The following is a 25566-nucleotide window of genomic DNA, read 5'->3' on the forward strand; positions in this document are numbered from 1 at the left end:
GATCAGTAGGAATTCAACCTACAGATTGAATTTTTTGAAGAATGAATTTGGTTCAATAGGAATTCAACCTGAGAACCGCAAAAGAATATAGATCAGTAGGAATTCAACCTACAGATGGAATTTTTGAAGAATAAGATGAGTTCAGAAGGAATTCAACCTAAAGATCGACCTTTTAAAGGAAAATTGGTCCAAGAGGAGTTTAACCTAAGGGCCTTGATCAATAGGAATTCAACCTAAGGATCGACTTTTTGAAGAAAAAATTGGTCCAAGAGGAGTTCAACCTAAGGGCCTTGATCAGTAGGAATTCAACCTAAAGATCGAATCTTTGAAAAATGACATCGGTTCAAAAGGAATTCAACCTAAGAACCTCAGATCAGTAGGAATTCAACTTACAGATCGACTCATGAATGGTTTGAAAGGGGTTTAACATGAGGACTGCGGATCCGTAGGGGTTCAACCTAAAGATTGAGGATCAGTAGGAGTTCAACCTAAAGATCGACTGAAGGAATGGTCCTAAAGGGGTTCAACCTAAGGACTGCGGATCCATAGGAGTTCAACCTAAAAATTGTTGATCAATAGGAGTTCAAGCTAAAGATTGACTGAAGGAATGGTCCTAAAGGGGTTCAACCTAAGGACTGCAGATCCGTAGGAGTTCAACCTAAAGATCGACTGAAGGAAAGGTCCTAAAGGGGTTCAACCTAAGGACTGCGGATCAATAGGAGTTCAACCTAAAGATCACTGATCAGTAGGAGTTCAACCTAAAGATCGACTGAAGGAATGGTCCTAAAGGAGTTCAACCTAAGGACTGCGGATCAGTAGGAGTTCAACGTAAAGATCGTGGATCAGTAGGAGTTTAACCTAAAGATCGACTGAAGGAATGGTCCTAAAGGGGTTCAACCTAAGGACTGTGGATCAGTAGGAGTTCAACCTAAAGATCGCGGATCAGTAGGGGTTCAACCTAAAGATCGACTGAAGGAATGGTTTTAAAGGGGTTCAACCTAAGGACTGCGGATCCGTAGGAGTTCAACCTAAAGATCGCAGATCAGTAGGAGTTCAACCTAAAGATCGACTGGGTTAAGAAGGAGTTTTGGTTCAAGAAGGGATTCAACATGTGAGCCATATTGGTTTGACAGGGGTTCAACCTACGAGTTATTGATTCAATAAAGGTTCAACCTAAGGATCGCATTTTAAGAAGAAAGAGTTCAACTTGTGGATTGAAAAAGACCATCATAGTTAGTTGTATGTGGCCTGATTTTTAGGATTAACCCCTTATCCTGAATAGGCAAAGAATAAAATTTGAGAAGAATTGATGAAAAGAGATAGAAATCGGTGAAAGACTTGATAAAAATAAAAAGAAAAATTAAGAAAATTGATGAAAATTGTCTTGTAAAAGAATTCTCATAGGTAGCATTGTTGCTCCTATGAGTGGTCTCAGGATTATCCCTTATCCTGAATGGGAAAGAGAATAGAATTTTTAGAGAATTTTTTAAAAGGAATAAAAATTGACAGAAATTTATAAAATCGAGAAAAATTGATGAAAATTTGTCTTACAAAAGAATTCTCATAGGTAGCATTATTGGTCCTATGAGGGGCCTCAGGATTATCCCTTATCTTGAATGGAAAAATGAATAAGAATTTTGACAAAAATCAACAAAATTGATAAAAGTTGATGAAGAAAATTAATAAAGAATAAAACTTTGATAAAGAATTGACAAAGGTATGATGAAAATTGGTAAAAATGATGGACAAATTGATGATGTTTGAAAGATAATGAAAGACTTCAGGACTATCCCTTATCCTGAAGGAAGAAGGACCTCGTGGGACGAGGTTCAAGTTTATCCCTTAACCTGAGCGAGAAAATTCAGGTTTAGCCCTTAACCTGAGTGGAAAAATTCAGGTTTATCCCTTAACCTGAGTGGAAAAATAAATGGGAAAGGAATACCTCATGCGAAAGAGGCATCAGGTTTATCCCTTAGCCTGAAAAGGTAGTTGAAATAAGAATTGACAAGAGAAATTAATAAAATTGATAAAAAATAATAAAATTGATAAAATTAATAAAGATGAATAAAAATTGATAAGACTGATAAAAATTGACAAATGAAAAGAATTGATAAAAAATAAGGAAAAGAGTTTACTTGATCCTGCCTGCATGTGGGATCTATAAAGTGAGAATGTTCATGAGAAAATCATTTTTAGAAAGAGGATCAACTGTGAGGTTGATCAACACGAGAGCTGATCTTTAAAGAAGAATCAACACGAGGGTTGATTTTGAAGAGAGATCAATATGAAGGTTGATTTTTTGAAAACAATGGTTTGAAACCGATTTTGAAAAGGAAGATCAACACAATGGTTGATTTTGAAAAAGATTGCACCAAAATTTTAAACTTTTGGTGATCATGACGAAGATTTTGCAGAAAAATTCATGATTTTAAAAAACCCTCATAGGTAATTTTATTTCTCTCGTGGATGATGCCAGAAATGTCCCTCATTCTAAAAAAAATAGGAATTTGATGACAAAGAAGATTTTTGAAGTGTAAATGTAATTTTAACAGTAAAAGATGCCCCGGTATGGCAAAAGAAAGAATTGAATACCAAAGATATGGAAAAAATTGACATTTCATTGATAAGCAAAGACTGAAAACAAAGACTTGAATATTTACAAGTACTTTGACCAAAAGGTCACAAAAGGCTCGGGCTGACTTGCCCTTACAAGATGGTTGGCAAAAGAAATGGAGGAAAGCAGAAAAACTCTAGCATCATCAGTTTTTTGAGTGATCGGGGAAAGGCTTGGTCAGGACAGCAGGTTGCTTGTCGTCTTTGTCCTCTATCAGAAGGTTTTTATCGATGCAGTCCTGGATGATGTTTTTGAGAAGGAAGCAGTGCGCTGTGTCATGCCCCACTGTTCGGTGAAACTTGCAGAATTGTTCCTTAAATTTGCCCAAGATTACTGGAGGATCGACAACTTTTGGCAGACGGATCATATTTTTTGTGAGCATATATTTCAGAACCTCCTCGAGTGTCTGTTCCAAAGGGGTTGATTTCGAAAAAAAAATTTAAAACTCAAATCTAGATTGAAGGATTTTGAAAAATCAAAATACTGGATCTCAAAAATGATATGCAATGCAATGAAATGATGTAAAATGAAATGCAATGCTATAGTATGATGTGAAATGATATTCAAAAGGCAAACCCTGGATGAGGGATTTGGAATCCCAGACCCCTGGCAGAGATAAAGAATTGAACATTTCTGTTCGAAAGCAAAAATTGATGATTGAAATTGGGGATTGAATTTTGAAATATCTGAATTTGGGGCAAAATTTGAGATTTGAATAGCGTTGGCTCAGGTGTCGACTAACTAGTTTCCTGAAGGATTTAGAGAACGGGTCACAGTGACGAGAGGCAGGTGTTTGTGAATGAAAGTGAAAATTTTGGGTGTTTACAATAGCTTTGCAGCTCGAAGGAGAAATCTGTATTTTGGTTAACCAAGTTGGTTTCAAAAGTTAGAGAGGCCAACACCCTTCATCGTTACCGGATGTCATTGCAACATTACAGTTTCTCCACTATGGCCATACATAACTTTGTCTCTATAAGTCATTTTGTTGATTAAGAAAGTGTAAAATTTTGGGGAAAAAATCATTATCCTACATGTAGGCTTAATTTATTGATTTGATCAACCATGATTCTTTTGGATTATTATGTATCCTAAATTATTTTTCAACATACTTCTGTAATAGAATATCGGATTGATCCGATTCATAGTTTGTGACGTTTATATTTTTTGTATAAGCTTCTTAGTTTATTTAAACTGGATCCACGGGCTTAGTTAGCAACTTCATTCCTTTCAAGAGATTAAAGCTAAAATTCCTAGATCTCAAGATCCTACAAAACCCTTTGATTTCTATCCTCAAGCATTTTCCTATGCCACAAGGATCACCAGACCGAGGTGGTATCCCATGTGGTAAGCGGGATCCTGTGCCAAGCTGAAGGCCCATGTTCGAATCCCTCGGAAACATGAGGCTTAAGAGATATCTGGTAGGGGTCTGCCTAACACCAGCTTGCCTATCAAAACAAAAAAGGATCTCAAAACCGCATAACCTCTGAATCAACTGGCAAAATCTTTCAAAAACATGTTTCAAAGGCAAGGATCTCCTAAGACTTCCAACAGTCCACAATATTCTGAAACATTTGGCCGTTGAGTTTTAAAATTCAGAATTTGGCAGATGCCAACATCAATTCTTGGAAGCAGTTTTCTTTTGGCAAGTTGATTAGTGAGCACCCTTGGTGCAAGGTTTTAAAATTAGACCATTGTCATGTTTGCAAGACACAACTATGGGAAATCATCATGGATAACCCTAGCCTGAACAGCATGTTTTGCAATAACTTCCTTTCAGAGAGGTGTTTTCAAACCAATTTGTACTTACATGTATATAGACTGAATCCAAAGGCATAATAGACTTACAGCCTCCAACTAAGAGATGAGCAGATACCACAAGGGTAGGCCCTGGCCAAAGATTCCTTGATATACATGCTAAGTGGAAGGTGGCAACAACGGGGGCTCCGCTTGACTGACTAACCCCAGCTTTCTCTGGCGAAAAAGAAAAAGTGGAAGGTGGCAAAAGCAAATAGGCAGTTTTGCCTAGAAATTCAATGGAAGCCTTTCAAAGATAAATTAAAAGCTCGGAACAGTTGAATTTGAATTTCAAAATTTTAAGGTTCTTGTATTTTGTCCTGCTAAAGATTTGTCTTGGGACACGCTTGAGGATGAGATGATTGTGTACAACTCTGAAGTTCCTAGAAACTATTGGCTTCTAAAGTTTGAGGATGAGAATTCATCTAAGGCGGTGCTTTACATTCCAATATCATGGATGAAGAATTAATAAATACATGGTAAACGAAGCCTTTGGCAATCAATCAGGAAGTCATGATTCAAGACAATAACAATAGACTGACTACCATAGCAACTAGGACCCACTGTAAGACTAAATTGCATGCTAGATGAAGAAAAACTAGTTCAGATCTGAAATCCTCATAAGGTACCTCTCACTCACACCTCATTGGCTTTCAAGAAAACGAAGTGATTTGGCCATGACAAATTGCTGGTCTAAAATACCATTTTAACACAACGGATTAGTTTGACACAATGTCAGTTACATGGATTGACAAACATCTACAAGGAAGCAGTTTGCCTACCTTTTATGGATCTTCACTTCAACCACATCGATTGCCTTTTTCACACAGAAATTACATACATTTCCTTGCTCAATATTGTTAGCATCCACAAAATCTTGCCACCCACTACTTAATAAATGACGTCCATCTTTACTGATGTAAAGAACAGGCCACTCTCTCTTCATGGGATCGCGTAGGAGCAGGACGTGATGTCCTGTATGATGCAATGGAATCCTTTTCGGTAATTCCTACAGATGCATTTAATAGAGGATCAGACTGTTAGTAACAATAACAAGAAGGCTCCACAATGAGTTGAGGTTCTTATATAAGTTGAATAGCACATCTTAGTTACTTAGCAGATCAATGCAGAAAAAAGATGCTTAAATGAAAGCCAACTCATATGGACTGAGATTGCCCAAAATGAGAAAAATATCATATCATTTATGCAGTCAGATGAAAACCCTTAGCCCTGTGGATAGGACCCACGATTTTTTTCACTATAACAGTTAACTTGGTAGTTTTGATAATACTAATCAGGTGCTCTAGTTCTAGTAAACCAGCAAGCTGTCTGATCTGTCTTGCGAACTAATTTGTTAAACTTAGTTGTGCATCCTCCATGTCTCAATGTGTGTGTCTGTATCTGTGTGTGTGTGTGTGTGTGTGTGACACATGGACAAACCACAAACATAAAAAACAGTTAGGAAAATTGTGATGATATTATACAATGTATTCCACGTGTCATCACCAGTAATCGGGAAGGGTCCGAACTCTAGCAACTCCCTTAACCTTGTTCAATGAAGTCTTCGCCATCTTCAAATTCTAGCACATATGCAGGAAGTTTTTCAATCATGACATATTTGTTTTCATACTTACTCATGGATGGTGAAGCACCATTCTTGTAATTGATAAAGGGCTTCGGATATGCATGTGTAACATCCCTCAAAATCCAATCTTTTTAAAACTTTTTCAAAACCCGAAATTTTGAGAAAATTTAAAAAAAAAATCATTGTTACAAAGTTTGACATGACTCCTCAGAGTAATGTGTCAACAAGTTCATCTATGACCACATTTCAACCATTTTAAATACTGGACAACCCGCCTGAACACAAGCGAAAGCATATATTAGTCTCCCAGTATCAGATTCAGTACAAAATCAACCTTAAACACAATCCGATTAAGGTTATTACTCTAGGGATTATGAAAAATTTTATTTAAAGGTTAAGACAATTGAGGAGTTACATAAAAGTTAAGATTTGCAATCCTATGCATAATTATTGCATAAAAGAAAAGATAGCATTCATAAGAAAATCTCATTCCAAAATATTTATAAATCTTAAAAGAGTAACGATTCAGAACAGTAAAGTTTAATGTTTTACAACCATTTTAAAAATATAAATAAAGTCTGAATACCTCAAAGATCATAACAAGAGAGTCCCCTCGAGTTTGCAGCAGCTCGACATTTGCCTAATCCTCTAAGATGATATATTGTAGGGCATTATCCACATGCATGTAGGAAACCCAAAACCAACTTTGAAAAATACAAATCAAGTTTGTAATGATACAATCAAAGTGTGATTATCATCATTTATAAAATGAAGTTCAAGAGAATCCCAACAATAATCATTCACATAGCATTCATTCATTCATACATATCCATAGCATACATTCATTCATTCACAAAAATGAATAAGGATTAAGCAATTCAATACAATTGCACAATATAATTAAGTCAATTCTCATTTGATCATGTTCAACGTGAAATACAGGCACATGTTTTTCAAAATAAATAAGATATATATCATTCTAAGTCAATCAAAGCATCCACATATAATTCATATAAAGCATAAACTTTTCCAACTCATGAATTATAGGTATGCTCTCGTGACTATAATATGACCTTTTGGCATTTATCAAATAGAAAGAGGTCCTTACTCTCAACCTTTCCAGTGTGTCATAAGCACATGTGCACCACAATCAAGTTCACGACTTGACTTAACTGGACAATCTCATGACTCAGTACATATCTTTTTCATTCAAATGTATAAACTCATATGCAATGACATATGTAAGCATTATCAACTCTACCTATCTGGATCTATATGTTTATGCACATGATTGCAGTGATTCTAAAAATATAATACATTATTCCTCTTGATTATTTAGACTCATCTGGTACAAAAAAGGATAATTACCTAGAAACGACCAACGGGGTTTATTATTTTACGTATCTTAATTTTTTTGAGAGTTTAATTGGGTTCCCTCCGAGCGATTCAACCTTGCAGTATAACGGTTGGGAAGACCCATGGTCCAGGTCATGGACTACGTCATACCAAATTGTCGGGCATTCAAAACGGGCATGCATCCCTAACTCTGCAGAGTTGTGATACTACCACCTAAGACTCTTCGGTAGACATGTCCTCTAACCTCCGTGAGACTGAGACAAGAGGCACCTTCAGTCCTCAAAACAACAATATCCCATGAGGCTTGTACCATCTTCCCTCTCCAAAGAAGACAAGAGATCGGGACAGCCCTAGTCATCGCGAGATCAGGACGGACCGAGTCATCTCGCGAGATCGCGACAAACCCCACCATCTCTGAAAGTCTAGTTTCACCGATGCCTCAATTAGGACCCATGGTCTCATAGGTCATATCTCAGTACCATTATATCATAGGATAACCCTTTGATGCTATCATGTATGATACAATGATCCATGCCTATATGCATGACTAAACAGTACATGCCCATATGCATGACTCAAATATAACATGATCTATACATATGACACATAATATGATATGCTCTATGCATGATTCATTTACAACATGCTTTATGCATAAATTCAGCCATGCATGCTTTTATACATGACACATGTCACATATAACTCATATTATCATGCACGATACATGTCACATCATAAATATCATAAGCAGGGTACATGTCACAATTCATGTATGATCAAATGCATGTTTCATTTATTTTCTTTATGGCATGCTGCATAAAAACATCATTTCGCACATGCATTCAACTAAGTCATTTCATCACATCAATCATACAACATTTATTTTAAATAATGCATGCTCAAACATGTATCTGCACCAAACACACCCCATATTCCACTAACTACAACCATGATAAACATGATCTCCTGAACCACAACAACAAAAGCATTTTTATACTCATACATTCAAATCAGGCTCAACCTGATCTCCGAACTTCAATCATAACAATCCTAGATATCCACAAGTGATATGTATGCACCTAGCATGTTTTCTACAAGTTCTCGTGTATGTGTGATGCTTTTGCATCATATACTCTTACCACAGGTGTTTACCCGATTTATACATTGTTTTGCATTTTATGCGCGTGACTTTTTAGCCGCATGTGATACTTAGCATTAAGTATCATTTTAAATTTTGTACCTGCAAGACAATTTCCACATTTGCAATATATATACAATCAAGCATTTAATACAATTCAGAATAAAAGGAGGAATATATACAGAAGAGACATTTCTGTTTTGAGCCACCTATTTAGCCACGATTTTAGGATTACAAAAGTCAAGATTCAGATTCCTCAAAACCGACTTATCTTCCTTTCTTGTTTCAGTTTTGATCTTATCCTTGTTTTCAGCTTTACAATGATCCTCTTTCTCAAATGAGATTGACCGATCTTCACAAACTAACTGATCTTCTTCATTCTTATCTTTATCCAAATGTTGAGTCATCAGGCTTGGACGATGGTTGTTATCACTCCCCGTCAAACTGAGCTGACTGTAAAAGCTTAGTTTGTTCCGCAAAGCCAAGAATTGTGTTTTTCCAAGGGGTTTGGTAAAAATATCTGCAAATTGCTTGACAGAGGGAACAAACTTGGTGATAAGATTTCCATAGGCTACCATCTCTCTAACATAATGAAAATTGATTTGTATGTGTTTAGATTGATTATGAAAAACTGGATTTTCAGTCATATGGAGAGCACTCGAGTTGTCACAATGAAGAACACGGGTAGCTTCAACTTTGATTCCAATGTCAGGTAGAATGCATAGAATCCAAGTGAATTCAAATGCTATAGAAGCCATGGAGCGATATTCTGCTTCTGCAATGGATCTTGTCACTCTGCTTTGGTTCTTGGCACTCTAAGAAATGCAGTTTGATCCGAGAAAGGTACAAAATCATGTGGTGGACTTCCTGGTAATTTGGCATCCGACCCAATTTGCATCAGAAAAAGCATACAAATCCAACGTAATATGAGATAGTATGCGCAATTCAAAATCGATGGTGCCTTTGATGTATCTAATAATCCGCTTCACAACTTGAAAATGATATTATTATGGCCCATGCATAAATTGACTAATGTAATTAACACATAAAGAGAGCTCTGGTTGAGTGATTGTTAAATACTATAATGCTCCCACTATGCTTCGATATAAAGTAGAGCTATCAAAAAATTTATCTTCTACCTTAGACCTTTCCATTTTGGTGATCATGGAAGTACTCATAGGTTTTCAGTCTAACATTTGTGATGTTTCCAGAATACCCTTAGTGTATTTGGTCTGGCACAAAAAAAGCCCCTTTTTGGTATAAACAACTTCTATTCCAAAGAAGAAATGAAGTTATCCCAAATCTTTCACACGAAATTCCCTGTTTAGTTTTTCCATGAAACTATTGATAAGAATTTGGTGGTTCTCGGTGAGAACCATATTGTTTATGTGAAAAGTGAACATGGAAGGATCTAAATAAATGCCTTTGAACCTGTATTCAAACAAAAAATTGCTCAATCGCTCAAACTAGGCTCTTGAGGCTTGTTCGAGACCATACGAGGGTTGTTGCATGTAAATGATTTCATTTAACAATCAATGAAAAAAAACATTTTTAATGTCAAATCATCTTATCTCCCACTTTTTGACAGTGGCTATCGTTATAACAGTCTGAATACTAGCTAACTGAATAACAGGTGAGAAGGTTTCTCTGAAATCAATCCCTTCTATTTGGGTAAATCCTCTAGCAACTAACCTTGCCTTGAAGCAATCTAAACTGCCATTGAGTTTATATTTGAAAACCCACTTGGATCCAACAATATTCACGGTGGGTTTCCATGAAACTAAATCTTAGGTTTGATCTGAAGCTAAAGCTGACATTTCTTCATCCATAGTCATTTTCCACCCAGAATGAGATAGAGCTTCTCAAATACTTTTGGGTTCCTTTGGAATAGCTTCATATAGAATATGAATGTTCGTATACTTAGGATTTGGTTTAACTCAAGGTTGTAAGTATCATATCATTACCTGTAACGATCGGGCCCAAAGTAACATCGTACCGTATCGTAAACTTTTAATAAAAATATTTCGAAAATTCCAAAAAAATCTAGAAAAAACAGAAAATTTTAGCATAAATTATACAAAAAATCATATCACATAAAACAATGATGAATTCCACAAAATATAACCATAAATTCACATACGAAGGCAACTACATAATTAAAATTAATAACAAACCATGCAACTCATAATTGACAACGTAAATAAAAGACAACTACATAATTTAAATTTTAAACACAATTAAAGCCTTACATTTAACCAATAAGAGTTCATGATAGCTAAAAACATTACATTTAACCAACGTCTTCCACGCCAAACTTCATCTCTAAAGTTCTAAACTATAAAGATCCTAAAACTAAACTATCTTCTAGAGCCTTACATCACATGTAGAGTTGTTATTGACATGAAATGGCATGGATCCCAATGCACTCTGCAATGTGTCCCAAGGATTAAGAATACAATGTAGTTAAACACACATTCATAATACAAATACCCATAGGATACAAGACTTAAAAATAAACAATTTCATTAAAGATGAAATTCAAATAATGAAGTTTGTAATTACAATAAGAAGAAACTCATTACATAAAAAAATCTTCATCAAGTTTTTCCATTTGATGCATTTTTAAAGGGGCTTTGGCTCTTCAATCATATGCTCCACTATACAGAGAATCTTTAAGATCAAGAACCTATAAATAGAGCAAAACAAGTGAAATCTAACAAGAAATAGTTATACACAAATAAATATATATATAAATATATATATATATATTATGAAGAGAGGATGGTCAAACACACAAAAATATAATATATAGAAAATATTTAATAAGACAATTTACCATTTTTCAAAAAATTATTTGAAAAAATCATTAATTTTGAGAAATCATAGTTCTTAATAAGAGAACATAAGCACATAAAAATATCTTAAAGATAGGTTTAATGACTTTGAACATTCATGAAAGCATGCATTATTTAAAGTCACTACACATATTTATCACATTAATGTGTAAGAGACATGAAATATGGATTTTTCAAACAATCATTAATATCATGAAGAAATAACTCATAAGAGTTTAAATCACAACATTTTTACACGGCGGAAGATAAAAACTAATTTCAATCACTGGACAAAGAAGTAATATAACTAAAAGGATTATTTATGGTCCACACAAACAATTCGTTAGGAAAAAATAATATATCCTTCAAATGCTTAGAAAGTAATATAAGCGAAAATACATAACTGTAATACCCATGAATTTTATTAGGTAAATAAACTCGCAATTTATGTCCAAAGCTATTTTTATAATTGTTATTCGTATTTAGATCTCGGGAATCCTATTTGGATCTTCAATGATTGGGTCCCTAATATCCAGTTTGAACCTTCGATATCATGTTCGGATCTTAGATATCGAATCATGAACATTTTTAATTGGATAACCATTAATGGATTTTAGGCAAATGGATCAGATCTCTGATATTGGATCCTCAATATCATGGTTATATTGGATATTAGATCCAGGATGAATTCAGCGGGTCCGCGAAGTTTAAATCAAATGTTAATGAAAAAATTTCTATATTAGACCTATAACACTTTATTGGGAATCCGTAATAGCCTAGGCAATGTTTGGATCCACATTACTTTATTTGGATCTTGGATATCGGATCCTTAATTTTCAATGTCAATTTTACATCGGTAATATTTGAGTCCAATTAAAACTCTACTTTGATCCAAAATAAGATCACTTGGGATCCACATTTTTGATCCAGGATCCATAAAGGGTATATACTTATAATATCATATATATATATATATATATATATATATATATATATAAACCTATTAGAAAAAGAAAGAAAAATAGATAATAATAATAATATTATAAAAATAATAATAATAATAATAAACGTAACACTGGGATCAGCAATTGGATCCAACATGCGGATCCATATCCCAGGCGAGTCACGGATCCAACTCGCGGTTGGATCCTAGGTCTCGGATCCAGACCCAAGTCGCGCCCCGCGTACGCAAGGTAAGTGTATAAATTTTTCACCCGATACGGGGCTGCTCGATAAGCTGCGTTAGGGTTCTGAGTGAACCCTAACGCGAGGCAATAGCGAGAAAGGGGAAGGGGTGTGTGCAGCCGCCGAGGAGAAGGAGGTAACTGCCCCCTTCCTTTTCGGGGGGCCACCCTCCTACAAATCTCCTCTCCTCTCTCTTCCTCCCACTCTCCTCTTCTCCCCGTCTATGTCTTCTCGCTCCCTTGTTCTCTCCACTCTCTTTGTCTCCCTATTCCTCTCCCTCTCGACCGTGCTCGACTGTGGAGCAATCGATGCCGGCGACCTCACAACCACGGCAGCCACCTCCTCCTCTCGTCGGTTAAGGTAGGATCACTGTACCTTTTCTTTCGGGTATGCCATGATGCTCGTGTGTGTGGGAGTCCAAGAAATCCCAAATCAAAAAAAAGGGGGTTACGGAATAATTAACGCTCCTTGTTCGTTAGTAATTATCGGCTGTATCGGTAGGCATTAAATATGATTTTTTTCCTGTAAATTTGATGATGTATTGCTGAATGATTAGCGTTCGTTGTTCGTTAGTAAGCATTGGTTGTATTAGTATGCATGAAATATGATTTGTGTTCCCTACAAAAAAAATTGGTATATATTGTTATGAGATCTGATTATAAGCCTGGTTCTACGTTGGGATTGGCTCAAGGGATGGACTTTTAGCAGTAATTCTTCTGCTTGCAGAGACCTTATGGGCATCACATGATATAAATGTGAATTGGATGATATTAATAGATGTTGAAGTAATTGTGACTTTGGATGCTTCTTATTGGCTGTTTGCTGATGTCTGAATGAGAAAAAAAAAAAAGGGACATACAGTAATATCTGTGTGACATAGTCACCTCTATGGGTTCTTGAATAATTTCTGCCTGGGGTGACAGTCTTGCCAAGTCATTAGATAATAAACACTTCTTGTGAAAGGTTGTGCCAATATCAGGACACTAAAGTGTCCTACACACGTGCACTTAGACACGCACATGCACACCAGCACACTTTGTTCCTGTCTTGTTGCTTTAGCAGTGTGATATTGCTTGGCACTGTGATTTAGCTTGAGTAGGGGTTTTCAAACAATAGCTCTTGTACAGTGCGGTGGAACCCTTTAGCAAATAGCATATTTGCCTTACTGCTAAATTGTTGTACGGATCAGTCGCCTCACTCTTAGATTTGTCTTACAGGGTTCTGATCAGTTCACGACAACTGTATACCTTGTTATATGCTGAATAGATAACATGATTAGCATACCTTGTTAGATTCTGATTAGCATACCTTATCATATTCTGACTAGCATACCTTGTTAGATTCTGATTAGATGTCGTTAACTGTATTCACAGCACTGATTTTATTGCAACAGTATGATTTGCTTTCACAATACTGATTTTATTGCACCATTATGATTTGCTTTCACAATACTGATTTATTTGAAACAGTATGAATTGATTTCATCGTAGCCGACCCCTAGACAAGTGGGGGGTACTGGTTTCAAGCATGCGAGTCCTACATCATAATCCATTGGTATGGGGTTAGGATTGTGCAAACACAGAACCTTGCTTCTGCGGGTGTTCTCTAACCCGAGCAACTGTGTTGCATGTTCTGATTTGGGGAAAGACCAAATAAACTTAGTTTTTCATAATATTTTGATTACTGTACTCTCTGGAATGAACAAATCTGTGTTTTGGCTTAAGTGAAGGCATGTGCTGAATGTCAGTGGACAGGGACTGGTTTTAAATCTCCTGGGTGTGTGCTGAATGCAAGTGCATATGGACTTGGCTAAAATTCACTATGCTATACTACCTGCATGTACTTAGAATTCGATTGATTATAATGCGTGGAATTCAGTCACAGAGAAAATTGTTGTACTACCTATGGGCTGATTCGGGCATACAAAAAAATAAAGAATAAAACTGTTTTTATCTATGTACATGTCTGTTGAGTCTAGATATACAATAAAATCATTTAAGGGGATTCGAGTACATAGTAAGAATTAATAAGTAAAATTTTATATATATATATAGAGAGAGAGAGAGTTCTGGTTACATTGTACTTCATAAGTATATGTCTCTGAATATAGTTTATTTCATGACCAACATGTATATAGATCGCCAGTTACATGTTATTTCATGTCCAGTACGTATATTAATCTCTAGTTACATTTTATTTAATGTCAAGCTTGCTGGTCCTATATAGGATAATAAAACAGATTGGACTTGGGAGACCTTTGCATTCCGTCAGCTGATGATAAAGTTTTATTGTTTCACTGCAACCATTTCCTTTTGATATTTCTAAACACATGTGACATAAATTGTAATTCCACTATCAGGTCCAACTATTATAGCTGGTACTGTGTTCTTTTTATTATTCTGAATTTCCTAGACTTGTTTGATACACATGTGAAGACTTATTTCATGCATATGTTGGGTTCAAAATTAGCAGGCTCTAGTTAGACTGTTGTGTTCGTTTTCTGTAATGTTTCATTATATGTTTGTGTGGATATGAACAATGCTCAATTATGTTAATTGGAACCGGCATATTATATTGAAATAGAACCAAGAATGGACTTAATGAACTACAAATAGTGTCGCTTGGGAAAATCTTGCCTAATGGGCAATATGGTATTTGGGTTGATGAGCTTGCACTGAATGTCAATAACACCGGTGAAAAACTTAAATTTAAATTTTGTGAGCCTCACTGGTTTAAAGGTATCAGGGCTTGTGTACTTGACTGGTTTAAAGGTACCGAAGCACCCTGAGTGGGTTTGTGCAATCAATATGAAAAAAAAAATTGGGATGTGTATGCCTTGGTAAAATGACTAAGGTTAGGGACCTACTACTATGATAGTAGGAGGTAGTTTAGGGAAATGCCCCTGTACTTTGGGTAATTTAAATAAATGAAAAAATTAACCCACTCAGATTCGGGCTTACCTTAGAGAGGGTAGGTGGTACAAAACTACGGGGACATGTGTTTTGTGTTTCGAGCAAAAATGGCTCGTTGGTCCCCAACCCTCGGAGTTGGGGACCCGGACTACCAATGTGTCCTAGGTGGTAGCTCTTTGTACTTCTGCAGAAGTTAGAGATGCATCCTGTTTTGGTTTTGAGCCTTTAGGAGGTTCTCTCGGTCATAGGCCGCTCCCTTAGGATTTACAGTTTCAGTTAGAATATTCGGGTTAATAAAACACCAATGAATAATAAACTCCCGAATGTTCTCTTCTGAAACGATTGCCTTGGCCCGCGTGTACCCGCAGAATAATTAAAGATAAACATCTGAGTAGGTACTGACAGATTTACAATTGTACACGTAAACAATTATTTTTGACATGTGGACATTTACTTTTAGCATGCAATGAAATCTGTGGTTATGAGATGTTAAATTTTGCTAATGTCGTTACCTGTTAGTTAGTGTTCATAAACGGTCGTGATTCTTTACTTGTTCTTGTATATGCTGAAAATCACGCATGACACTCACATCACATACTTAGACACATGATATACCTGCAAGAGAAATTGCAGTATTTCCTACTTAGACAGTTATAATCTATATCCAATCAATTTACCATTTTTCAGGTGAAAAGTAGAGTTTATGAGCGGCTGCGGGATGAGGTTTCGATCAGGATGTATGATTTATTGTGTTTCCGGGACAATCTCAGATTAAATTTTAATTTTAATTTTTTATTATTCTTGTTATTTAGAAACTCTGATGTCAGTATTTATTTAGAATAAAATTAATGTTGTTGCTTGAACACTCCTGTAATGCACCTAATGCTTAACACAATGAAATGGTTGTTTCCGCTATTATAAAAAAAAAAAATCCTCTAAAGTTTGGGTTAAAATTTTGGAGCGTTACAAAAACTCTGACTGCAATGATAATCAATATAAATACATGAAGAGAACTGAGACACTATATTGAGGGCTAAAAAGCATTAATTCACCAAAAGATAATACAAAGTGTTAACAATCCCAAGAGCATAACAAATGCATATAATAGTGTAATATCGCGTATTTTAGTACTTAGTCATTTTAGAATTTTGACAAAAATTTAGCTAAGTCTGGGAGAAAAATCGTTTGAGGTTCGATTTTTAGACTGATGCCTTTGAGTCTGGGCTTAACCCAGGTCTCATCGACAAGGTCGAGGCGAGCCAATCGAAACGTGGTAAAGAGTTTTAACTTCGACCTTTAAATTCAAGCAAAATTTGGGTTGTTTTCAAGTGAAATTCGAAATTTGATATTCGTGTAATATATCGTAGGATATCTTGGCTGGCAAGGGCGATGCCCCTGTCGTCCTTTGATTGTTGGGCAGGCAGGGGCTCGCCCCCTGCCGCCTCTTGGTTTCTAGGAAGGCAGGGGATAGCCCCCGCTGCCCCGTGGTTCTCGGCAGGCAGGGGCTCGCCCCCTGCCACCTCTTGGTTTCTGGGAAGGTAGGGGATAGCCCCCTGTTGTCCCTTGGTTCTTGGCAGGCAAGGGCTCGCCCCCTGCCGCCTGTTTGGTTCTCGACCGGCAGGGGCTCGCCCTCTGCCGCCTCACTGTTGTCGGCAGGCAGGGGCTCGCCCCCTGTCGCTTTTTTGGTTTTGGCAAACAGGAGCACACCCCTGTTGCCTCTCTCTTTTTCGATCGACAGGCCGAGTGAGATGCCCTGCCTGACTTTCTATTCTCCGCATGATAAATAATGTAGCGCTGGATACTCACACTTTTGAAGACTTCGCATCGAACCCCGCTCTGGCTCCACGGCCTGAGCCTCGTATCATCTACACCCGTACACGCACGCAGCTGCACGACATCCCGAGGTAGGGGAAAGTCGCACGAGGATTTTGGATGAATGAAATAAAATATAAGACTTCTGAGATAGAATAGTTATTTTACATACTTGCTTATCTGAAGAAGTATTTAACTTATGATTGTTTGGTCAGTGCTTTCCTCGTTCTTATTCTTTTGAAATTGCAGGCTTAATGTAAACTCGATGGGTAGACTCATTCTAGAGAGAATTGAATAGTTTAATTGGCATACATGCTTACCTGTAGGATTACTTAACTCGTGATTGTCTGTTCTGCGTTTCCTCATGCTTATTCTTTTAAAATTGCATACTTAATGTAAACTTTGTGAATAGATTCATTTCTGGAGAGAAACCCACGAATTTGCTATTGTGACCGGACCTTAAGACAGGTACGGTATAAATTTTTCGAGAGGTCATGAAGTGCCCTGAAGTGAGCAATCAACACCTTATAGATATCAATGAGATAATGTCGGCCTCCACAGGCCAATTGCTTAAAGAGCAATACATGTCATGTATGAACCAAAAGAATCATAAAACATTAATTGTTGCCCTCTCATCGTAGTCGTACCTCTAAGAAGGTATGATTGTACTTTTGGACAAGTACGTCCCATGTGTGTTACAATGTTTGGATGATGAGGTTGTAGCAACCTCAATGTGTGCATTTAGCACAAAGCTGAGATCACATAAATTGTGACAACTCGTCCTTACAAGCAAGATGCTCGAGTGGGTCTATTAGACCAGAGCATATAAAATGGGGCGGCGGTTAAGAAACCCTCGTCGTACCCATTCGACCTTCATGGTTCATCAAGGGAGAAGATGGATGGTACAAAAACTCCGATGGACAGGTTGTTAACAACTACCCCACGGGCAAAAGACTCGACTTCCCCAGTCATCGAAGTTAGGGGAATTGGGATTACCATAAATTATCCTAGGTGGTAACTCCCAGGTACTTCTGCAGAAGTTGGATGCATCCATGGACCACGAATGCCTTTGGGGATTTACTCTCTTGGTCACTGACCGTCTCCTTAGGAGCGGACTCAGTCAGCCATCCGGGTTAATGAAAACACCTGACATAATATACCTCTGGATCGGTCTCGGTGGTTTCTATGTTTCGCGTCTGTGCGTACCCACAGGCTAGTTAATATGAGAACTTAAAGAATATCTTTTTGAATAGTTGTAGATGATTGAGACTTGTACTGCTTAAAATGCTTTAAACAATAGCTCTTTGCACATGTTACACTTGTTAAAATAGATTACAATTGTATTGGTTGTTTTAATATAATAATTGCTTATCTCATGAATGTCCTGCTTTATTTTTATTCTACTTATCTATTCGTGCACCTACTGGTTTGTTATGAAACTGACCCATTTCATGGGCAGGTGAGGAGTAAGACTTCACAGGCGGCCGATGGCGTGGTGCAATATGGCTCAAAATTTCTCTTCTTTCTGCTGGCATCTTGGCTCTGAGTTTTAGAGTTTTTCTTTAGATTATGGAACTTTGGGAAACTGCTCATTTTGTAATAAACTGCAGATTTTATTAATAATCTATTACATTATTTCCTTAATTCCTTTTTAGTAGTTGTTCATGTGAATGGTGGTTTTTCAGCTAACGTACTCAGGATTGTTGACTTGTGCTCCTTTCTAAAGGTCTTCCACTGTCGTTTTTAAAAGTGAAAACTTTAAATTTTTGAAAGGTTTTTCGATAATGTTTTCGAAATCACAAGTTGAAATTTTGGGACGTTACAGGTTTGGATCTTGGATCCGGCTCCAAATCCAAGCCCAAACGTTTTTTCAGCTTTAAATTCAGCATAAGCCTTAATTTGGGTTTTATTATAGTTAAGAAGCCTTTAGGGTTAATTTGGTTATTTTTGAAAGTTTTTAGATATTTTTAATTTATTAATATTTAATAATTAATTAATTAATATTAATTCTGAATTTTGGTTTAGGGCTGAGTGGGACTCCTTAAAAGAGCCCTCATACTTACTTAAAGAGAGTTTTAAAAGTTTTAAAAAGTTAAAAAACTACCAAATGTGGAAAAGTCAACATTTGGCAGTATTTCAAAAAATTAAGAAACAAAGGGAAAGAGAGAGTTCAACTTTTTGGAAACTCTCTTAGAGAGGGTGGGAGAAGGAAGGGCGACCTCTCCTATGGGGGCCTATAAAAAGACTTCAAAAAGAGAAAAAAAAGAAAAAGAGAAGAGAAAAAAGAAGGGGGAATGAGAAAGTAAGGAAAAGAGAGGTAAAAGGGAGAAGAGAAAGAGGATATTTGATCTTTTTCAGTCATCCAACCCTTTATCCACCATTATTTTCCTTCGATTCACGCAAAGGTACAGGTTTCTCTTTTGATTTGAGTGAGAAAAAGAACATGGATTCGATTTTCATGCAGTATTTTAGTAGAAATACATGTGAATGAGTAAATCTGACCATTTACTCTAAGATCCATGGATGAATGATTTCATCCTCTTGAAAGTTATTATGAAATAACATACTTGTGAAAGTAATTTTTATGGTAAACAAAATTTTAATCCATGAAAAATATAGTGGATTATGTGTGTACACTCTAGTATTGCCAATTTTTATAAAAGTTTTTTTTGGTAGTGAATATCGTGATTAGGAGGCGCTAGCTGAGTTTATCTATCTGGAAGTTTGAACCTTTTCTTGCAATCTTTGGCTCGTTTGTCAATTGTTATTTGCACTCCAACATGCAATAGGTGTTTAAGTTGTATCTAATGTTTCAGGTCTGAGCAGTATTCATGGGGTGTACTGTATGGTGCAATCAAATTATGTTTTATTATTCTTCTTTAAAGTTCATTAATAAAGAGGTAACTTGACATACTAGTTCACATTGTTACGAAAGAAGAAAGTGAAACATGCATTCCAGTGTACATCTGGAATGGTCCCAGTTCAAGAAAACATTGTGGAAAATGACAATTTTCTAATCATTTCTCAGAGGCAGTAAGCAGTTAGATCTTGTTTGGTTGTTTTATATGCACTACATACAACCCTTGCCTACTTTTGGAAAAGTGAGCAAATAACTGCATCTCAATTTTTTTTCTGTTGATAATGATTTCTTAATCTTAATTTATGTCAACTCTTTCCTGTTTTTTTTCAACGATGTGTTGATAAGGTCCTGAAGATAATCATGCATTTACTGCTAAATGATAGGGATAACACCATAAATCATCTTACATCTAGTAATTGCTCCATTGTGACTGTATAATATCACCAGGAACACGATTCTCTTCTGTAGGATGAGCCCACTCTTTTCTCTCACACAAGAACCAGTAATGGTTCTGGGATCTCTGGCAATGGAAGTAACTGGTTAGGAATAGACAGGAGCGAGAGACTACCTGCGGCAGTCAGCCCCAGCCGACTGAGTCGGCTGGGCTGAGTACCTGACCCAACCGAGAGGGTCGGCTGGATGCTGTTTGTCTGTAGGCCAGACCCAGCCGACTGGGTCGGCTTGGTCACATTTTTTTTATTCAACAACAGATAAAAAAGGTAGGTAAAAAAATAAAATGTTTTTTTTTTGTGGTTGTTCAGCCCTAACAGCACACACAGGCCCGGGCTGGGCCTTTGCATGGGCTGTCAGGCCCAACAGGGTCGGCTGGGCTATTTTGGCTAGCCCGGCCCTTGGGTAGGGCTGGGACAGGCCTCGCAGCCTACTGCCAGGCCCTGCCTAGGGCTAACCAGACCCGACCCAGCTGACTAAGGTCAGCTGGGCCTATTTGAGACCCCCAGACGGTTGGGTCAGTTGGGTATAAGTTCTGAAATATATATATATATAAGTTACATGTACATATGAGATGCGCTTATGCAAATTTCTAGATTTCACCTATTGTAAATGTTCAGCCACAGGTATGTTTGAGTGTGACTTCGCATGCTTAGGATTGAAAGATTTTGTGTTACTAAAACTCAAAAGCATTGTTATTTGCAGGTATATCTTGAGAGTAGGTGCAAGTCTTGAATTTCAGATTTATGTGGCATGTCTAATTGCATAAGTATTCACATGATCAAAGTGAATACGGAATCATGACTTGGACCTGAATTTGGGTATCAAATAAAGAGATTCATGAATGAAAGCTTGCATGTGACATAAGTGTGTGAATTAAAATATGAAGTTATGTAATTGACATGCATGTGAATCAAATGGAAGCATACGATATGCAATTAACATATTTATGCACAGTGAATGAAAGCATGCCATTAAATTAAGTATGTGCATTACATGAAAACTTGCATGTGTTACTATCACGTGAATTAAATATAAACATGCTTTAATTACTCTTTGTTCAAGAGTATGGTTGAAATTTTTATATATGAATGTGCATTTAGAAAACATGTGAATTATGATGTGTTGTTATGGTTTTTGAATATGGTGCATCGATAATCAAAATGAATTATCGTGGGCCTGGAGAGCCTCGAGTTTTGGTTTGCTCATTCTTTATTTAATATAAATGCATCGCAAAAATTACATTTATTTTGATTGCACTATATTGCATTGTTTTATGTGTTTCTACGTGTGGGAGTCCCGTGATAGTTCTCTCAGGGGTAAATGCGAACCTTTGACTTTGTTTTTTCATGTTCAATTGCAAAACTTAATAATTGACTTTTAATAAAAAGATAATGAATAATATAAGTATAATATACGTTCTGAGATCTTTCATCGGAAGAATGGAGATCTTAGAGATTCGGTTTTGGAGGACCATGAGGATACAAAAACTCTGTGTGCTTTACTTCTTACCCCTGAACCCGATATTGAAGTTTTTTCTCCTGACCACGGTTTTAGGGAGAGTCCGTCGCTTTACCTGGAGGTGGTGTGTTCGACACAGTTGTTATTTTGATATACCAAGAAGGTGGCACTATTGGATGTGGAGGTCTTTAGTGTCCCGACATTAGATGTGGAGGTTTAATGTTCCAAAGGTAATTCGGTCAAGGGCTAAGTTTGAAACCCACTAATAAAATACAACTTGTGTGATAAGTTACCCCGGGAACCCTACTTGACCTCGAAAAATCTTACCCGTTTGGTGTATCCACGGGCAACGGTAATTAAAAAGAAAAACTTAAATTGTATGCATTTAATAGGGCATGCATATGAAAAAGAAAACTTTAATGAAAGATAATAAAGTGTTCATGCATTGCACATAAATCTTGCATAATTCTGCTAGCATTAGAATATGCATATTTTAGATGTTCCCTTAATTGTTACATGTTGATGGATGCATGATGTTTAATTTTTAATACATGTTAAATGTCTTGCTTACTTTAAATTGTAATTCTTGTTATTGATTAATGTTCTTTCATGCTTAATAAATGTTTCCTTGTTGCATGAATGTTTAATTGAATTATATAAATGTCATAATTTATTCTTTTGAACTATTGCATGAAACCTTATCTATGTTTCTTAGCTCACTTGTTTCATTAGAAGTACATGTGCTCAGGATTTCGATTCTGACACCCTACTTCTATGATTTTTCGCAGCCGCAGGTGATCAGTGAAGCGACTAGCTTCTAGGGGAGTTACGAGTGTCACGCACTTGCAAGACAGATTACAGATAGACAGCGTGGCTCTTCTTTTATTTCCTTTTCATTTCATTTAGTTGTTATTGCACTATGAGTTTTTCATTTATGCAATTGTCTCGAGACTTAATCACTTATTATTTCAATAAAGGTTTGGTTTTGGTTTGGTATGGATGATAATTGTAAGCTCTATCGTGGTTGGTTGTTTTATCCAATTGGGAGTGGAACTGTAAAGGCCTCGGGTTTCAAAAAAGATTTCCGCACTTGTGAAAAAAAAAAATCTGCATTTTCAATGGGTATAAGTTGGGGTCGTTACAAATAGCCCTTATGGGCACACACGACACAATATGCAATTTTACTAATGAAATGTTGAGAGAAGCATTGGTCAAACAAGAACAAGAGCATGAATGGGAACAAGAAAGTGCCTCTTACGAGCTTACAAAGAATACAATATTTAGTTGCACAAAGTTCACTTATGAATCAATCACACAAACTCACACAGATAGACCACTTAGAGCACAATAACACAATAAAAAGGTACAAGGTTTATGTATAAAAGATACTTGAGAAGGCAATAATTAAACTTATTTAGAACGTGCAAGATAGAATAAATCATGCAACTAAAGCATGTATAATGCAAAATGCATGAAAATATTTTAATAATCATTTCTCATGCAATAACAAATGAGTTTGGAAAAATATAAAGAGATTTAAAAATCTAAATTTTGCAAAACTTAATACTAGTTTAACCATCACAAGCAATCACCTCACTCGGCCTCCAATCCTCAAAAATAGTATTTTAGCAACTATAACAAAAGCATAAGCATAATGTTACTAAAGGGCTAAAGACACACACAAAGGTGTTTATAAACATCTTTTGTTTACAAATAATGACACTCAAAGTGTATCAGCGACTAGAACAAGAGCATAATCACAATGTCACTAATGGACTAAAATTACACACAAAGGTGTGAATAAAACCTCTTGTCTACATATAATGACACTTAAAACAAGTGTATCAATGACTAAATTAAGAGTATAATCACACTGCCACCAATGGGTAAAAATCACACACAAAGGTGTGAATAAACATATTTTGTCTATATATAATGACACTTAGATAAGAACACATAAAAATGAGAAGTCTCTTGAGGTAAGAAAGCTTATAATGGAAACACACTAATGTCACCAATAAGAATATTAATTTTAACAATCTTTCAAAACACCATAGTTTCAAAAATAGATATCCATCACAGATAAACAAAATTATAATCATCCATAATAATAACAATTGCCAAAAACAAATAAATGATACAACACACTCATATATCCAGAGATCAAACAATTGTCAGTTAGAGTCAAACCATAAATTGACAATCAAAACTGACATAAAATGAGGTGCACACAACTCACTCAACATCTCTAAACAAATAACAAGGCCTACAGAAATGATACAACAACAACAACAACAACTACGCCTTCATCCCAAAACAATTGGGGTCAGCGATATGAACCAAAAAGAAATTCATTTTGGGTCTTCCACATGAATCCTTTTCCTCCAATCATTTCTATCCAACGCCATGTCCTCGGTGAGGTTCAAAGCATTCATATCCTTTCCTATCATCTCCATTCAAGTCTTCCTAGGCCTACCCCGACCTCTTTTAACTAATATATTTTCCCATTTCTCCAACCTTCTAACTGGAGCATCATTAGGCCTTCGCCGAATATGTCCAAACCACCGTAAACGATTCTCTCGCATCTTATTTTCAATGGGTGCAACACCTACCTTCTTACGTATCTCTTCGTTCCGAATCTTATCTTTTATTGTATTTCCACACATCCATCTAAGCATCCGCATCTCAGCTACACTCATTTTTTGAATATGATGTCTCTTGGCAGCCCAACATTCCGTACCATATAGTAAAGCGGGTCTAATAGTCGTCCTATAAAACTTTCCCTTCAACCGCAATGGCATTCTATGATCGCACAGCACTCCAGTAGCACTTTTCCATTTCATCCACCCAACCTTTATCCTATGATTTACATCTCCATCAATTTCTCCATACTTTTGAATGATGGATCCCAAATATTTGAAATAATCATTCACCGGTATATCTTGCTCACCAAGCTTCACTACACTCCCATCACTACTTCGTTGCTTACTAAACCGACATTCCATATATTCAGTCTTACTCTTACTCAACTTAAAACCTCTAGCTTCCAATGTCTGTCTCCATAATTCTAACTTAGCATTAACCCCAGCTCTAGACTCATCAATCAAAACAATATCATCAGCAAACAACATACACCACGGTACATTTTCTTGAATTGATCTCGTAAGTTCATCCATCACTATCGCAAATAGGAAAGGGCTTAAAGCAGATCCTTGATGTAACCCAACCGTTATCGGAAAATTGGTTGTCACCCCTCCACAAGTGCGGACATTGGTTACTACTCCTTCATACATATCTTTAATTATACTAATGTACTTGAGAGAAACACCTTTCTTCATCATTGTCCACCAGAGAACGTCCCTAGGTACTCTATCGTATGCCTTCTCTAAATCAATAAAAACCATATGCAAATCTTTGTTCATCTCTCTATATCTTTCAATAAGTTGTCTAAGAAGATGTATAGCTTCCATAGTTGATCTTCCAGGCATAAAACCAAATTGATTCTCCGATATCATGACAACCTTCCTCAACCTAGACTCAATCACCCTCTCCCAAAGTTTCATAG

General features: G+C 36.4%; 1 protein-coding gene across 2 annotated transcripts in view; it reads right to left on the reverse strand.

Moving 5' to 3' along the window:
- Nucleotides 1-5310: 5310 nt before the first annotated feature.
- The window catches only part of LOC149811783 (uncharacterized), a 52582-nt gene continuing 32326 nt past the window's right edge, over nucleotides 5311-25566 (reverse strand). For both annotated transcript variants that reach the window (XM_089993663.1, XM_089993664.1), the window contains exon 5: nucleotides 5311-5417. The gene's annotated coding sequence lies outside the window, so the exon portion shown is untranslated. The remainder of the gene's footprint in view (nucleotides 5418-25566) is intronic.

Source organism: Nuphar pumila, chromosome 17 (genome assembly GCF_984573655.1).
Source record: "Nuphar pumila chromosome 17, dmNupPumi1.hap1.1, whole genome shotgun sequence".
In the NCBI taxonomy this organism is placed as follows: Eukaryota; Viridiplantae; Streptophyta; class Magnoliopsida; order Nymphaeales; family Nymphaeaceae; genus Nuphar; species Nuphar pumila.